The 13168-nt window shown below is 29.8% G+C and overlaps 1 long non-coding RNA gene across 1 annotated transcript; it reads left to right on the forward strand.

Moving 5' to 3' along the window:
• The first annotated feature begins 7860 nt into the window (after positions 1-7860).
• Positions 7861-11831, forward strand: LOC132915748 (uncharacterized). The gene is made up of 3 exons (XR_009659950.1): positions 7861-8294; positions 8442-8517; positions 11750-11831. It is a non-coding gene; the product is annotated as an uncharacterized LOC132915748 (long non-coding RNA).
• The last annotated feature ends 1337 nt before the right edge of the window (positions 11832-13168 follow it).

Raw genomic sequence — 13168 nt, forward strand, 5'->3', positions numbered from 1 at the left:
AATTAAATAGTAATATTATGTAATTATTAAAAGGTAAAATTCAATGTTAGTGATTAATACAACATTGTACTGATTAGTAAACACATACCTACGTATCATGATGTGGAACAATTTGGAAATAATGACGGAAGGTCCATATTTGTTGATGAGTCGCTTATGGCTGCATACCTAGAAAACTAATTAATAAATCAATCATTTGTTGTACGGAATAATTAGTAGCATGATAATTATATCACATAAATGATAGAAGATGTGTACATTGCATAAAATAAAGAGATCGATGAATAGAATTAAGTTAGTAACCAAATAAATTAATAGTAGGAAATAATTATTATAATTGTTGACCATTATTTATTCCCAGCTGTAAATAATAAATGGTCCAGGAGAAATAAGTGTGGGAAGATAAAAAAAGACAGTAATTTTAGCTATTTAACGTTAAGCAAGGTTCTGTGGGTCAAAATAATACAATGTCAAACTATTTAAAGTTAAAAAGATAGCAATTTCAATTAAAATCCAAATTAAGATTAAGTTTAAAAACAGTTAGGAATCCAAAAAAACCTTTGGAAAGACAATGTCTCATCAGGAAAAAGTTCGTTGTCATCGCATTAAATATCAACATCAAGCGTAAATACAAATGAAAGTTTGAAATTGAAAAGAAGCTTTCCGAATTAAATAATAATATTATGTGATTATTAAAGGTTCAAATCGAATGTTAGTGATTAATACAACATTGTGCTGATAAGTAAACACATACCTACGTATCATGTTGTGGAACAATTTGGAAATAATGACGGAAGGTCCATATTTGTTGATGAGTCGTTTATGGCTCCATACCTAGAAAACTAATTAATAAATCAATCATTAGTTGTACTGAATAATTAGCAGCATGATAATTATATCATATAAATGATAGAAGATGTGTACATTGCATAAAATAAAGAGATCGATGAATAGAATTAAGTTGGTAACCAAATAAATTAATAATAGGAAACAATTATTATAATTGTCAATTATTATTTAATCACATCTGTAAATAATTAAGGGTGCAAGAGAAATAATTGTAGGAAGATAAAAAAAGACAGTAATTTAAGCTATTTAACGCTAAACAAGGTGCTGGGGGGCAAAATAATACAATGTCAAACTATTTAACAGTAGAAAGATAGCAATTTAAATTAAAATCCAAACTAAGATTAAGTTTGAAAACAGTTAAGAATCTAAAAAAACCTTTGGAAAGACAATGACTCATCAGGAAAAAGTTCGTTGTCATCGCATTAAATATCAACATCAAGCGTAAATACAAATGAAAGTTCGAAATTAAAAAGAAGCCACCCGAATTAAATAGTAATATTATGTAATTATTAAAAGTTAAAATTGAATGTTAGTAGGTTAATACAACATTGTACTGATTAGCAAACACATACCTACGTATCATGTTGTGGAACAATTTGGAAATAATGACGGAAGGTCCATATTTGTTGATGAGTCGTTGATGGCTGCATACCTAGAAAACTAATTAATAAATCAATCATTAGTTGTGCGGAATAATTAGCAGCATGACAATTACATCATATAAATGATAGAAGATGTGTACATTGCATAAAATAAAGAGATCGATGAATAGAATTAAGTTAGTAACCAAATAAATTAATAATAGGAAACAATTATTATAATTGTCGACCATTATTTATTCACATCTGTAAATAATTAAGGGTGCAAGAGAAATAAGTGTGGGAAGATAAAAAAAAGGCAGTAATTTAAGCTATTTAACGTTAAGCAAGGTGCTGTGGGTCAAAATAATACAATGTCAAACTATTTAACAGTACAAAGGTAGCAAATTAAATTAAAATCCAAACTCAGATTAAGTTTGAAAACAGTTAAGAATCTAAAAAAACCTTTGGAAAGACAATGACTCATCAGGAAAAAGTTCGTTGTCATCGCATTAAATATCAACATCAAGCGTAAATACAAATGAAAGTTCGAAATTAAAAAGAAGCCTTCCGAATTAAATAATAATATTATGTGATTATTAAAGGTTCAAATCGAATGTTAGTGATTAATACAACATTGTGCTGATTAGTAAACACATACGTACGTATCATGCTGTAAAATAATTTGGAAATAATGATGGAAGGTCCATATTTGTTGAGGAGACGTTTGTGGCTGCATACCTAGAACATTAATTAATTAATCATTAGTTGTATGGAATAAATAGTAGCACGATAATAATATAATATAAATGATAGAAGATGTGTACATTGCATAAAATAAAGAGATCGATGAATATAATTAAATTAGTAACCAAATAGATTAATAATAGGAAATAATTATTATAATTGTCAATTATTATTTATTCACAACCGCAATAATTATGGGAGCAGCAGAAATTAGTGTGGGAAGATAACAAAAGAAAGTAGTTTAAGATATTAACGCTAAACAAGGTGCTGTGGGTCAAAATAATACAATGTCAAACTATTTAACAGTACAAAGATAGCAATTTAAATTAAAATCCAAATTAAGATTAAGTTTAAAAACAATTAAGAATCTAAAAAACCCTTGGAAAGACAATGTCTTATCAGGTAAAGTTCGTTGGCATCGTATTAAATATTAACATAAAGCATAAATACAAATGAAAGTTCGAAATTAAAAAGAAGCTTTGCGAATTAAATAGTAATATTATGTAATTATTAAAAGTTCAAATCGAATGTTAGTGATTAATACAACATTGTGCTGATTAGTAAACACATACGTACGTATCATGCTGTAAAATAATTTGGAAATAATGATGGTAGGTCCATATTTGTTGAGGAGTCGTTTGTGGCTGCATACCTAGAAAATTAATTAATTAATCATTATGTATGGAATAATTAGTAGCATGATAATAATATAATATAAATGATAGAAGATGTGTACATTGCATAAAATAAACAGTTCGATGAATATAATTAAGTTAGTATCCAAATAAATTAACAATAGAAAATAATTATTATAATTGTCAGTTATTATTTATTCACATCTGTAAATAATTAAGGGTGGAACAGAAATAAGTGTGAGAAGATAAAAAAAGACAGTAATTTTAGCTATTTAACGTTAAGCAAGGTTCTGTGGGTCAAAATAATACAATGTCAAACTATTTAAAGTTACAAAGATAGCAATTTAAATTAAAATCCAAACTAAGATTAAGTTTGAAAACAGTTAAGAATCTAAAAAAAACCTTTGGAAAGACAATGTCTCATCAGGAAAAGTTCGTTGTCATCGCATTAAATATCAACATCAAGCGTAAATACAAATGAAAGTTTGAAATTGAAAAGAAGCTTTCCGAATTAAATAATAATATTATGTGATTATTAAAGGTTCAAATCGAATGTTAGTGATTAATACAACATTGTGCTGATTAGTAAACACATACGTACGTATCATGCTGTAAAATAATTTGGAAATAATGATGGAAGGTCCATATTTGTTGAGGAGACGTTTGTGGCTGCATACCTAGAAAATTAATTAATTAATCATTAGTTGTATGGAATAAATAGTAGCACGATAATAATATAATATAAATGATAGAAGATGTGTACATTGCATAAAATAAAGAGATCGATGAATATAATTAAATTAGTAACCAAATAGATTAATAATAGGAAATAATTATTATAATTGTCAATTATTATTTATTCACAGTTGCAAATAATTAAGGCCGTAACAGAAATGGGTATGGGAATATTATAAAATGAAATTATGTAAGCTATTAACATTAAACATCTTTTCTTTTGTATATCCGTGACCCAGAGACCGCTGTTATGAAGATAGTAGAATTTAATGAAAATAAGAAAGGGTCCATATTATTGTGCCTTTGAATATCAATTTCGTTTTGGGTTGCAATGTCTAGAAACAAAAGAGCTATAAGTAGATTTCTATTACTGTTTCTTGTAGCCTTCAGATAGAGATACACATCAAGGTGAACTTTTTGGTAACGTCCTTTGATATAAATATGTGAACGCGATCCCTATGATGATTCTCTATTGTATTGTAACAATGTAAGAGTCAGCATTTGGATCCATATAGGTTATACCTGTACTTATACTTATACCTATACTTATTTCAATATATTCTTCTATTGTACATTCATCCACTCGTTCCTCTATCAGTCAACCTCAATAGTATACAAACTAAAAATTAATGAAGTATAATCTGCAATATAGATATTGAAATAGTACAATAGAAAAGTAATAATTAGCGGATGACTTACCCTAATAAAATGGATTGGTAGAGATTCATAACTACGAAACGTCACTTGCATAAATTAATAAATAGTTACAATACAAGAGACATCATGATTGACACGCATCATTAGAACATATGCAGAGGTCTATTTACACAAAGGATTAGATATTTGAGCATAGAACATTAATACAAATAATCATAACTTACTAAATACATATGAGAGGCATCGTGGTTGGCTTGCTTCTACCTTACTGCGACAATCCTTTAAATACCAAGATGATTGAGATATATATACACTGACCTGCCAAATAATGAAAATACATTAAAATTTGTTAGAGGTTTTGTTTGTATTTGGAGAATTTAGACGAATTATGTAGGAGTTAAAATCACTATATAGAACGTAAAGCGCAGAGCGCCGCAGTGAAACAGAAACGAAAAAGATAACAAAAATTAAAACTAAAACTGCAATCAACTAATAATACATAAAATAAAATACAACATGTAATAAAATCATCCACCAAATACACCATCGGCAGACATCATGATGGAGCACCTAAAGTTGAGAAACTGTCCTATCAGTATATAAGTAATACACGCGAAAATATTTTACAAGTAATTGAAATGCAATATAAGTACAATGTTATGGACGACTCGCGGAAAGAATTTAGACCGTTGCCATATTGCCTTTCGTGACTCCCTCCGGTGAAATTAGTCAGACGGGCCACAAGAGCGCCATCTAATAAAATATCAGTGCATTAATAAATGTGATTAATTTGAATTGGTTTACCAAAGTAACTTTAAACATTGGCTATCAGCGCCATCGTTTGCTTAGAGAAATAACTAGTTAGTCTATAATTTAGTTCTCAATTCGGATAGGCTGGCTATTAAGAAACTATTGCATAATAGATTAGTGAATAAATAAAGAAAACATTAATAATAGCAATACGATATGAATATACAATAGTAGTGTTTTAAATCTAAAGAAAAGACAACAGACGCAATTTAAATCTATATGGTAGCAAAAAAGTATAAATCACAGAATAGTTTCACTGATTGACCTAAAGTAGATGATAACTAGGGGGCTATCCACTATCCACAATCAGAAATTAACATTAAAAATTATCAATTATCATCTATAATTATGTATATGAATGATTAAGCGCACCAAAAAACCGAACAACCAAAACAACATTATAAATCTAATATAAAATAATAAACATAATATGTGAATCTAATACTCAAATAATTAAATGAATATGTAACATAAGTAAATAAATTATAATAAAATTTGAAATAAAATATATATTATATATACACAATAATTAAAAGTATCATAGTAGTAAAATTGTAGTACATAATGGTCAAATTCAATAATGTATACATTGAAACATTAACAATTAGAACTTATAGAATAAATAAATATTAAATATTAAAAAAAATAATAATTGCTACCACCGAATACAGGAAAATAAAACATAATTACACAATTTATATATAACCTCATACTTGCGAGCAATAAGTGTACAATTTATAAACTCCACAAAATGGAAAGTAGACGCAATGATTAATTAGCCTAATGATAAGCCAGTATATAGACGTACTACAGTTATTAAATATAAAATGCGATATTTGCAGGATGAATACGAGTTGGGTTAAGTAGTTGCTTGTCACACGTCCAACACATCGTGGCTATAGCTTTTCCATAAATGACAAGATAACGGAGATACAGTATGTATACTGACCTGCGAAATATAACACAGCACTATGTATTATTTAAACAACAAAGGTTAATAACATAAAATTACGTAATATCTGCTCATATGCGGATTTTTATGTTGATTATTCTGCACAAGGAATAAATAGAATTAATATTTAGTTTATATTAGATTGGTCTAAAAGTTTCTTTCATTTTATAAGGAAATAATAGACGCACAATGTCTTTTGTTTTATATTAGTTTATTGAATTATGCACGAAAATAATAATAGGAATAGAACAAAATGGATCATACCTAATTCAATAAAATAATATAAAACAAAAATTGTTGTTCATCTATTATCATCTTATAAAACGAAAGAAACTTTTCGGACAACCTAATATTATAATCAGGCGGCTCAAATTAAGACGATATGGAATACTATAAGTACATGAGAAAGGAAAATATATTATGACGATCACGGCTATGTTTTTAGGTAATGATAAAGAAACTACGACTTAGGACGAGCTCAGTTATTTCCTTGGACTTAAACTTAAAAATAATAACAATATGGATAAGGCGAAAAGGACGAACAAAATTACGGCTCAGGAGGTTTCAGAGCCCTCAGACCTCGTCGGTGAATCGAGTAATCTACCAGGCTCGACCCGACGGTCATCCCACGACTGGGGTAATGTCACGGGTCGAGTTCTGGTTGCCACGTGTTGCGCCAAATGCGATGGTCCTTGCGAGGTTCCTCGCGGTCTGGCCGCCAGGACCCACTCATTGTTACACTGACCTTATGTTTTTGCACGCTCTTACCAATTACGAAGAAAGCGGGTGCCTAGCGAAATAGCAGGGTTTTCCCCTGAACAAGGATGCTCATGAGCCACATCTGGTTTTCTTTGTTTTCATAGTTTCATTTATTAATCAATGAGCATCGCGGATCGTTACCCTCACTTTTCTACCGAAAAGTGTGAACGACGAATCCGCGTTCTTAGTTCAAAAGGGCACATCCACACCGAGCTTTCTTCCTTGATGGTACGAGACGGGTCCGCGACAGTTCATGTGATCTTTTTGTAGTAAAAACATAACTGTGTTGTTAATAAAGCCTGTCATCTACTGAACTAATTTGTTATCATTTGAAATTACGTGACAGTAACGATGAAGGGGAGGTTGGTCCCAAGGTACCCTCTCGATCGGAAATGGCGACTTGAAAAATAGATGACGAAGTGATAATGACACTGGTGAAGAGAATGGGAACCCAATAAGGGGAACGAGAGGGAATATTAAATCGAAAATAAAGTCGGACATTAAGATAAAAGGGGGCAAAATATTATCATACCTAAAGAAGAGGATGAGAGAGGAAACTGACCCGTTCACCCTTAAAAATTACGTTAGGTTTGGCGAGCAGCCTTATCGAAAAAAATAATAACAAAGCTACTATGAACAGCGAAATAGAATGTGATACACCGGGCGACTCTGACTGTGTCACGTAGGAGACACAAGAAATGACGAAATGAACAGATCACCGGCGATTTCCTCGCGTCATAGTTCGAACGTTTCGTAAGTATAATTAAATATTCTGGTAAAATTATGGTAAATATTATGGTATATTAAATATCATGGTAAAATTTATTGTACGAATCCAACAGAGTAAGGGTTTGTGCCCTCTGAAGGGGTTGTCGCCAGGCGTGTGACATAAACCACATCTCAATCCACATCAGAGACCAGACCACATACTGCGGGCAAGATGGCAGCTGGATGTCTATACATACTCACTGGGAACTCTCAATAGTTTTAGGAACCCACCATAAATCTGGGTATTTTCATAGTTAAGGTCCTTCAGACCAAACAAGGATCTTTTATTTCAAGTGTCCCTTACATTTATTGTTTACCACGGGAAGATACGGGGAACTTGGTTTTTCTCACGTTTGGTATCTTCCGTTACCAACTCCACCAACCTTTTTATTACCCAATCAAAAGCAATGTCTATCGCCCTCACTTTCCTAACCAAAATTGTGCTCAACGAATCAGCTTACCTTGTGTCTTTAGACACACCAATCACTAGCTTTCCTCTGCCACAACATCGTCACTAAACTTACTTATTCTCTATCTTTAGAATAGTCAATATCTCTTTACCGAGTTTCTACCCTTAGACCAATCGCATACTTAATTTATACATACGCACCAGTGTAACTAGGTTCTATATAAAGTTGTTGGAATGAACTGTGATTTATACGTATCAATTCAATGCACATTCAATTTTGATTATTGAATTCATAATAAAGTTTGCTAAAAATAAAGTTAATAGTTGTGTTACGGCTCAACCTTTTTGTTGTTATCATCTAAGTCTCAAGTTTACATGACAGGCGCCAGTTACAGGTGACTATCTTGTTATTATCTTCCGGGCCTAGGACACTACCTTACTATAGTATCGATAGCTGTGGTCCTGCAGGACGTTCAGAACACAGCGCCATTCCATTACCATTTTATGACCTTATGACAACTGACAATTAATTAATTTTCTAGCTATGCAGCCACAAACGACTCATCAACAAATATGGACCTTCCGTCACTATTTCCAAATTGTTTTCCAACATGATACGTACGTATGTGTTTACTAATCAGTACAATGTTGTATTAATCACTAACATTGAATTTTAACTTTTAATAATTACATAATATTATTATTTAATTCGGAAAGCTTCTTTTCAATTTCAAACTTTCATTTGTATTTAGGCTTGATGTTGATATTTAATGCGATGACAACGAATTTTCTGATGAGACATTGTCTTTCCAAAGGTTTTTTTAGTTTCTTAACTGTTTTTAAACTTAATCTGAGTTTGGATTTCAATTTAAATTGCTATCTTTGTACTGTTAAATAGTTTGACATTGTATTATTTTGACCCACAGAACCTTGCTTAACGTTAAATAGCTTAAATTAATGCCTTTTTTTATCTTCCCACACTTATTTCTCTTGCACCCTTAATTATTTACAGATGTGAATAAATAATGGTCGACAATTATAATAATTGTTTCCTATTATTAATTTATTTGGTTACCAACTTAATTCTATTCATCGATCTCTTTATTTTATGCAATGTACACATCTTCTATCATTTATATGATATAATTATCATGCTGCTAATTATTCCGTACAACTAATGATTGATTTATTAATTAGTTTTCTAGGTATGCAGCCATAAACGACTCATGAACAAATATGGACCTTCTGTCATTATTTCCAAATTATTTTACAGCATGATACGTACGTATGTGTTTACTAATCAGCACAATGTTGTATTAGTCACTAACATTGAATTTTAACTTTTAATAATTACATAATATTACTATTTAATTCGGAAAGCTTCTTTTTAATTTCGAACTTTCATTTGCATTTACGCTTGATGTTGATATTTAATGCGATGACAACGAACTTTTCCTGATGAGACATTGTCTTTCCAAAGGTTTTTTTAGATTCTTAACTGTTTTCAAACTTAATCTTAGTTTGGATTTTAATTTAAATTGCTATCTTTCTACTGTTAAATAGTTTGACATTGTATTATTTTGACCCACAGCACCTTGCTTAACGTTAAATAGCTTAAATTACTGTCTTTTTTTATCTTCCCACACTTATTACTCCTGGACCATTTATTATTTACAGCTGGGAATAAATAATGGTCGACAATTATAATAATTATTTCCTACTATTAATTTATTTGGTTACTAACTTAATTCTATTCATCGATCTCTTTGTTTTATGCAATGTACACATCTTCTATCATTTATGTGATATAATTATCATGCTACTAATTATTCCGTACAACTAATGATTGATTTATTAATTAGTTTTCTAGGTATGCAGCCATAAGCGACTCATCAACAAATATGGACCTTCCGTCATTATTTCCAAATTGTTCCACAACATGATACGTAGGTATGTGTTTACTAATCAGTACAATGTTGTATTAATCACTAACATTGAATTTTACCTTTTAATAATTACATAATATTACTATTTAATTCGGAACGCTTCTTTTTAATTTCGAACTTTCATTTGCATTTACGCTTGATGTTGATATTTAATGCGATGACAACGAACTTTTCCTGATGAGACATTGTCTTTCCAAAAGTTTTTTTAGATTCTTAACTGTTTTCAAACTTAATCTGAGTTTGGATTTTAATTTAAATTGCTATCTTTCTACTGTTAAATAGTTTGACATTGTATTATTTTGACCCACAGCACCTTGCTTAACGTTAAATAGCTTAAATTAATGCCTTTTTTTATCTTCCCACACTTATTTCTCTTGCACCCTTAATTATTTACAGATGTGAATAAATAATAATTGACAATTATAATAATTATTTCCTACTATTAATTTATCAACTTAATTCTATTCATCGATCTCTTTATTTTATGCAATGTACACATCTTCTATCATTTATATGATGTAATTGTCATGCTGCTAATTATTCCGTACAACTAATGATTGATTTATTAATTAGTTTTCTAGGTATGCAGCCATAAGCGACTCATCAACAAATATGGACCTTCCGTCATTATTTCCAAATTGTTCCACAACATGATACGTAGGTATGTGTTTACTAATCAGTACAATGTTGTATTAATCACTAACATTGAATTTTACCTTTTAATAATTACATAATATTACTATTTAATTCGGAAAGCTTCTTTTTAATTTCGAACTTTCATTTGTATTTACGCTTGATGTTGATATTTAATGCGATGACAACGAACTTTTCCTGATGAGACATTGTCTTTCCAAAGGTTTTTTTAGATTCTTAACTGTTTTCAAATTTAATCTTAGTTTGGATTTTAATTTAAATTGCTATCTTTCTACTGTTAAATAGTTTGACATTGTATTATTTTGACCCACAGCACCTTGCTTAACGTTAAATAGCTTAAATTACTGTCTTTTTTTATCTTCCCACACTTATTTCTCCTGGACCATTTATTATTTACAGCTGGGAATAAATAATGGTCGACAATTATAATAATTATTTCCTACTATTAATTTATTTGGTTACTAACTTAATTCTATTCATCGATCTCTTTATTTTATGCAATGTACACATCTTCTATCATTTATATGATGTAATTGTCATGCTGCTAATTATTCCGTACAACTAATGATTGATTTATTAATTAGTTTTCTAGGTATGCAGCCATAAACGACTCATCAACAAATATGGACCTTCCGTCATTATTTCCAAATTGTTTCACAACATGATACGTAGGTATGTGTTTGCTAATCAGTACAATGTTGTATTAATCACTAACATTCAATTTTAACTTTTAATAATTACATAATATTACTATTTAATTCGGAAGGCTTCTTTTTAATTTCGAACTTTCATTTGTATTTACGCTTGATGTTGATATTTAATGCGATGACAACGAACTTTTTCCTGATGAGTCATTGTCTTTCCAAAGGTTTTTTTAGATTCTTAACTGTTTTCAAACTTAATCTGAGTTTGGATTTTAATTTAATTTGCTACCTTTGTACTGTTAAATAGTTTGACATTGTATTATTTTGACCCACAGCACCTTGCTTAACGTTAAATAGCTTAAATTACTGTCTTTTTTTATCTTCCCACACTTATTTCTCCTGGACCATTTATTATTTACAGCTGGGAATAAATAATGGTCGACAATTATAATAATTATTTCCTACTATTAATTTATTTGGTTACTAACTTAATTCTATTCATCGATCTCTTTATTTTATGCAATGTACACATCTTCTATCATTTATATGATGTAATTGTCATGCTGCTAATTATTCCGTACAACTAATGATTGATTTATTAATTAGTTTTCTAGGTATGCAGCCATCAACGACTCATCAACAAATATGGACCTTCCGTCATTATTTCCAAATTGTTTCACAACATGATACGTAGGTATGTGTTTGCTAATCAGTACAATGTTGTATTAATCACTAACATTGAATTTTAACTTTTAATAATTACATAATATTACTATTTAATTCGGAAGGCTTCTTTTTAATTTCGAACTTTCATTTGTATTTACGCTTGATGTTGATATTTAATGCGATGACAACGAACTTTTCCTGATGAGACATTGTCTTTCCAAAGGTTTTTTTAGATTCTTAACTGTTTTCAAACTTAATCTGAGTTTGGATTTTAATTTAATTTGCTACCTTTGTACTGTTAAATAGTTTGACATTGTATTATTTTGACCCACAGCACCTTGCTTAACGTTAAATAGCTTAAATTACTGTCTTTTTTTATCTTCCCACACTTATTTCTCCTGGACCATTTATTATTTACAGCTGGGAATAAATAATGGTCGACAATTATAATAATTATTTCCTACTATTAATTTATTTGGTTACTAACTTAATTCTATTCATCGATCTCTTTGTTTTATGCAATGTACATATCTTCTATCATTTCTGTGATATAATTATCATGCTACTAATTATTCCGTACAACTAATGATTGATTTATTATTTAGTTTTCTAGGTATGCAGCCATAAGCGACTCATCAACAAATATGGACCTTCCGTCATTATTTCCAAATTGTTCCACAACATGATACGTAGGTATGTGTTTACTAATCAGTACAATGTTGTATTAATCACTAACATTGAATTTTACCTTTTAATAATTACATAATATTACTATTTAATTCGGAAAGCTTCTTTTTAATTTCGAACTTTCATTTGTATTTACGCTTGATGTTGATATTTAATGCGATGACAACGAACTTTTCCTGATGAGACATTGTCTTTCCAAAGGTTTTTTTAGATTCTTAACTGTTTTCAAACTTAATCTTAGTTTGGATTTTAATTTAAATTGCTATCTTTCTACTGTTAAATAGTTTGACATTGTATTATTTTGACCCCCAGCACCTTGTTTCGCGTTAAATAGCTTAAATTACTGTCTTTTTTTATCTTCCCACAATTATTTCTCTTGCACCCTTAATTATTTACAGATGTGATTAAATAATAATTGACAATTATAATAATTGTTTCCTATTATTAATTTATTTGGTTACCAACTTAATTCTATTCATCGATCTCTTTAATTTATGCAATGTACACATCTTCTATCATTTATATGATATAATTATCATGCTGCTAATTATTCCGTACAACTAATGATTGATTTATTAATTAGTTTTCTAGGTATGGAGCCATAAACGACTCATCAACAAATATGGACCTTCCGTCATTATTTCCAAATTGTTCCACAACATGATACGTAGG

The sequence above is a fragment of the Bombus pascuorum genome, unplaced genomic scaffold (genome assembly GCF_905332965.1).
Source record: "Bombus pascuorum unplaced genomic scaffold, iyBomPasc1.1, whole genome shotgun sequence".
NCBI classification, from domain to species: Eukaryota; Metazoa; Arthropoda; class Insecta; order Hymenoptera; family Apidae; genus Bombus; species Bombus pascuorum.